The sequence below is a fragment of the Pteropus alecto genome, unplaced genomic scaffold (genome assembly GCF_000325575.1).
Source record: "Pteropus alecto unplaced genomic scaffold, ASM32557v1 scaffold20, whole genome shotgun sequence".
NCBI classification, from domain to species: Eukaryota; Metazoa; Chordata; class Mammalia; order Chiroptera; family Pteropodidae; genus Pteropus; species Pteropus alecto.
Window position 1 is genome coordinate 13,688,754 of NW_006436298.1, and position 6,542 is coordinate 13,695,295.

A 6,542-nucleotide genomic window follows, 5' to 3' on the forward strand; every position below is an offset into this window, starting at 1 on the left:
CCTGCTGAAAACCAAAGCTGATTAAAATTTAAAAATCATCTTAAAAAGATTTTAAGACAGGAAGGGATGTCCAATCCAAAGGTAAAGAGAGGAGTTAAGTCAATATGAGGCCTTATTGTGGCAACCTTATGGAGTAAGGGGGACAGATGTCAAAGTTCAGGGCCCACACAAGGTAGTGAATCTAACAGGAATCGTTATCCCACAGAACTTTCCCTCAATAGGCTGAAACTCCCCCAAAGGATTTCAGCCTTCAGATGAGAATGAATGGGAGTATAAAATATGTAAAATTATAGCCAAGTTTAGAACTGCCTCCATTACACAAAGAATCTTAAGCGTCTAACTTGCTTTTAAGGTGGTCCCACACTGGTTATGTCTCCAAGTGCTAGGAGAAATAAAAATATAAATCCTCTCCATGGGAAAGAAAGTTCATTGTAAGCCTCAAATTACATTTCAAATATATCTAAAACAAACAAACAAAAAAAGGCATATATGGAAACTAAACTCCAGAGGCAAGAATTAGTAGAAACAAAACAAACTCATATAGACTTAGGCATTAGATTTATGTTTTCTGTGTTTAAATAAATGAAATCAGGTGTGAGATATCTGTAGAGAATGGGAAACTAAAAAGTGATGGAGCTAATTTTGGAAAGAACAGTATAAATGTTACAAGACTATATAAAAACAACTTTAAAACAAATAAATTTAATGGCAGAATAGAATACAGCTAATGGGGAGAATTTATAAATAAATATGTCAGGAGAAATTATCCAGAATGCAGGACAAAGAAGCAACAAGTTGGAAAGATGGGGAAAACAGGAGACATGAAGATGTAGTGAGAAATCTTAACATGCTTACTTAGCTGAAAAAGCAGAAGAATAAGACAAAATATTTTTAAATACAATGTAGACCTTTGAAAACTGATGAAAGAGATGACTACAGATTCAAGAAGCCAGACATATCTCAAATGATGTAAATAAATAGTAATCTATACATAAGACACTTAACGGAAAAACAGGACACAGCAAGTGAAATGGCACACAAGAGTCCAAGGAATAGTTTGCTCTCTAGTCAGAGGACCAGGAGTTGGTTGAAAGCTATGAGACAGAACCCTTTAGAAGTTACTTGCCTTCTTCCAGGACAGCTGCAGAAAAGCAGCAGCACCCCTTCCTCACTATATGTAAACCCTGTGGAGCAATGTGTAAATGCTTTGATGTGGAGCCTTACAGACTTATCTTGCTCTATGCCAATCAAGAGACAGCAAAAAGGCAGAACCCCTCTATCCACGGGTGCAATGGTGGTGGACGCTACAGGGGAGAACACTGGCAATGGGGTGGGGAGACCAGAGCCCTGGCTTTCTAGCAAGAACACCAAGAAGTGGGATCTTGGAAACAAAGTGTAGGGAGATCGTAGACAAGAGGGAACTAAAGAAAGAACCTCTTAATTTGTGTATAAAATCCTGGGGTCGCTCCCTTGCTGTGCATATGTGAAACTGACCAGAAAGAGAGTAAAGGTTTAGAATACTGAGCTATAGTATAGCTCACTATCCAGGTTTAACTGGCCATTGGGTGGTGCACAGTTGGGGCAGATTGGAATGGCATTGTGAAGGAGCTGAAAACTAAATTATTGTTGGAACAATAATCCACAGGAAGACGGCCAGGATGTGTAGTCTGAAGTACCTGGATTGTCAGCTAAAATAAGACAAAACAAAACAAAAATATTCTTCTGAAGATTTAAACAAGACTGAGTTCCATAATATTCAGCATGTCCTGAAAATAATCCAAAATTATTCAATATGCAAAACACTAGAAAAACCTAAACAGTTCTCAAGGGAAAAGACAATGAACAAAACTCAATTCTTAAGTTCCCCAATTGTTAGAATTATCAGAAAAAGACTTAACATGAATTATTTTAATCATGCTTCACAAAGCAAGGGTAAACACTATTGAATAGAAAGATAGAAGTCTTAACCAAAGAAACAGAAGCTATTTTAAAAAATGGAAATTTTTGAGTTGAAAAATATAATCAAAAAAATTTAGTGGAAGATCTTAATAGTAGAATGGGAAGAGTGAGTGAATTTGAAGATACATCAGTAAAAACTACCCAGTCTAAATAACAGGGAAAAAAAGTAGAAAAAAGTGAAGAACTTTGAGGAGCTATAGGATAAAATCAGAAGGTCTAATATTTATGTCATAGGAGACCCAAAAAGGAGAAAGACTGGAAGAAAAATAGTTTGAAGAAATAATAGCTGAAAACTTCCAAAATTTGGTGAAAGACATAAATTTATATATACTTACATAAAATTGTAACTACAGCAGGTCTACTGACATAGCAAACAAAAACCATACTCAGGCACATCATAACCAAACTGATGAAACCAAACATAAAGAAAAAAATCTTAAAAACAGCCAGAGGAAAACACGCTGTTCATGTGAAAGAACAAAGATTTAAATTATGGAAGATTTCTCATGAGAAATCATGGAGGCCAGAGACAGTTGGATATCATGACTTCAGTGTTTAAAATAACAATAACCACAACAAAGTATCAATCTAGAATCCTTTAACTAGCAAATGTATCTTTTAGGAATGAAAGTGAAATAAAGACATTTTCAGAAGAAGGAAAACAAAGAGAATTCATCGTCAGTAGACCTGCTTTAAAAGAAATGCTAAAGAAATTTCACAGGTAAGAGAAATAATAGCAGAGGGAATCCTGAAAATGTCAGGAAAGAAGAAAAAGCAACAAAAATGGTAATAGATTGTTTTTTCACCTTTTAAGTTTGTTAAAATATATATAACTGCTGAAATTGAAAATGCATAACATTGTTTGATGGGAATTTTAATGTAATAGATCTAATACATATAGAACTGCATCCTAATGGGATAATAAAGGGACCTATATGGTAGTAGGGTTTCTATATTTTACTTGAAGTGCTAAAAGATTCTACATAGACTGCAAAAAGTTTGGTATGCAATAATCTCCAGAGCAACAATTTTAAAAAAAACTATGCACAGAGATATATTTTAAAAAGCCAATATATAAATTAAAATGGAATTCTGGAAAATATTTAAATAGTTCAGAAGAAGGCCAGAAAGAAAAACAGTAAAAAAAAAAAAAAACCCAGAAGGAATGAATAGAAAATCAATGATAAATAACAGACCAGTAGACCTATACACAACAATATAAAAAAATTAAATTTAAATGGTCTAACATGCCAATTAAAGTACTAAGATTAGATAAAAAAAACAAGAAACCACCTGAAACATGATAGTATATATAGGTTAAAAAGTAAAAAGTTGAAAAATGATGTATCATACGAACACTAAAACCAACCAACTAAACAAATAAACAAAAAATCCTGGAATTGCTATGTTAGTATCACACAAAGCAGACTTGAGTAAAAGGAAAATTACCCTATAGTTTATTGTTGTATTTCATAGACTGATTAATAAGAGAATAATCTGCCCAAAGTCACACATCCAGAAACTAATTGAATTGAAGTTTAAGGAAAAATTTTCTAGCAATTTGGACTCTCAAAAAATGAAGTAAGTTGTATTAAATTTATTATGCAGACTTTTGATGGTTCTGCTTATAATTTCAAACCCAGAAGAAAGTATAAATCCAACGTTAATCCAAAGTATAATCCAACGTTAATGAAGAAAAAGAAGTTCTATTTCTAGGCATTGGGACTACTTATAAAGCTAGAGGTCACAAAGCCGAAACTAGAACCCAAGTCTCCCTCTGACCAGTGCCTTTCTCACTATACCCAATGTTCATATTCTAGATGATGTCTAAGATTAATTTTTAATCCATAAATCTCTTTTCATGATTCATTCATCACTAAAAGTAAACATAGCTAATTGGGTCAGTGGCAATAATGTTTGACAGATTAGTTAAATTAAAAAAAAAAGCAGCTAAAGGCAAACAAGATATAAAATATTTAAATTCTCAATTCCCTGGACTACATCAAACTAAAGTTTCTGCACAGCAAAAGAAACCATCAACAAAACAAAACGGCAAACAGCTGAATGGGAGAAGATATTTGCAAATAATACCTCTGATAAGGGGCTAATATCCAAAATATATAAAGAACTCACACAACTCAACAACAACAACAACAAAACCTGATTGAAAAAATGGGCAGAAGATCTGAACAGACATTTCTCCAAGGAAGACATATAGATGGCCAACATATATATGAAAAGATGCTCGACATCACTAGTTATAAGAGAAATGCAAATCAAAACCACACGAGATACTACCTCACACCTGTTAGAATAGCTATTATCAATAAGACAAGAAATAATAGTGTTGGAGAGGATGTCGTGAAAAAGGAATCCTTGCAGGATGCTGGTGGAAATGTAAATTGGTGCAAATACTTTGGAAAATAGTAAGAAGTTTCCTCAAAAAATTAGGAAGAGAGCTACCATATGACCCAGCAATCCCTCTTCTGGGTATCTATCCCCCAAATTTGAAAACACATATTCGTAAAGATATATGTACCCCTATGTTCATTGCACCATTATTCACTATAGCCAAGATATGGAAATAACTTTTGTGTCCTTTGACAGATAATTGGATAAAGAAGATACGGTACATATATACAATGAAATACTAGTTAGCCATAAAAAAGATGAAATATTACCATTTGCAACAACATGGATCTTGAGAGTATCATGCTAAGTGAAATAAGTCAGACAGAAAAGGACAAGAACCATATGATTTCACTTATATGTAGGATACAAAATAAAAAGCAACAAACACAAAACAAAACAAATTCATAGATATAGACAACAGAATGGTGGTTACTAGAAAGGGGGGAGGGAGGGGAGGATGAAGAGGGTAAAGGGAGTCGCATATATGGTGATGGAAGGAGATTAGATTTTGGGTAGTGAGCACACAATGGAGTATACAGATGTCATATTATAAAGTTGTACACCTGAAATTTATATAATGTTATTAACAATGTTACCCTAACAAATTTAATTTAAAAAAATAAGTAGAAGCTATCAATGGAGGCATATTTAAAAAGAAATTAGAGGCAACCAGGGAATAAAAATAGACTGCTTTATAGTTAGAAGTATTATCCATTGGGCTGGCAGAAAATTTGTCAATAACAAAATAGAGGCCAGGAAACTATTAAAAATATATTTATTGCATTAAATGTAAATTAATACTTATATAAATATAAACATATATTTAACTGCTGAGTTAAATATAACTAAATTCTAAGGCCACATACACTCTTATTCAAGAGTATTCTGAATCAAAGGTCCTACTTCCACAGATGACCTCATCTAATATACATAATATACATACCTCTAATATTCATAATCTTATCACCTCTAACCACATTGGGTTAATCAGAACTAATATTACACTATTTATTCCTACTTATATATATATCACCAAAAACAGCTCCAAACTCTAAAGTCAATGCCCATTTTTCACATTCTAATCTCTTAAGACTGTATATCTATTATTCTTTCCTCAATATGCCATATATTGTTAACATATGAACCCTTCCTTTGTGCCAAAAACAGTATTTAGACACATATTTGCGATAACGATTTCCACTCAAAAGTTTAGAAAATAGATGAAACTCCATATACTCATCCTACAAAATCCTCAGATTCAACAATTATCAAGTTTTTCCACTTTGCTTTATTTATCCCTTTACTATCCTAAAAGTAGAGAGTTCCTATGAACCCTTTCATAAGCCGAAATTGAGTAAAGCAAAGATGCAATTACCTTAGGACACATCTTGCTAACAAATGCACAAAATAAATCAAGATAAAGCACAGATACTCACAGACACAGTTCAAGGCTATGATAGCTTGATGCCGAGATGCTGAGTGTGGTTCCTAGGGAAGGAGCTTGGTGGTGCCACTCTTTTTGTTTGGAGTGTATGCTGCCTCTATAAGGGTTCGCTGCAAAACAAACACTGAATGTTATTTTCACTCTCACTTAAAAGTGAAAATCTTCTTTGACTTTCATTCAGTTAGTAAAAAAGGGTACTAATGTAGGTCTTTTGCAAAAGCAGAATGGAATAAAGCAAACTTTCAATAAGTAGAGGATACCTATATATATTTCCTGGACTATTTTCAAGCAAATCTCAGACATCATCATTTCATGCCACATACTTCATGGCTCTAAATATCTAGAGAGTGGAAAGTAATTTTAATTGAGTCAGTTACTACAAAATCTATGAAAATATTGACCTACTATTATGATCAATAGGCCATAAAAACTTTTGCAACTGATAGAATCAAAAAAGTGAAGAGATAACCTGCAAAAAGAGAAGAAAATATTTGCAAATCATGTATCTGTTAAGGGACTTGTAGTCAGATTTTAAAAGAATTTTTACAATTCAACAAATAACCCAATGTAAAAATGAGCAAATGATTTAAGTAGACATATATCCAAAAAATATACATCTAGCCGATAGGCACTTGAAAATATGCTCAACATTATTAATCTCTAGGGGAATGAAAATCAAGACCACAATGAGATACTACTTCATGTCCACTTGGATGGCTGTAATAAA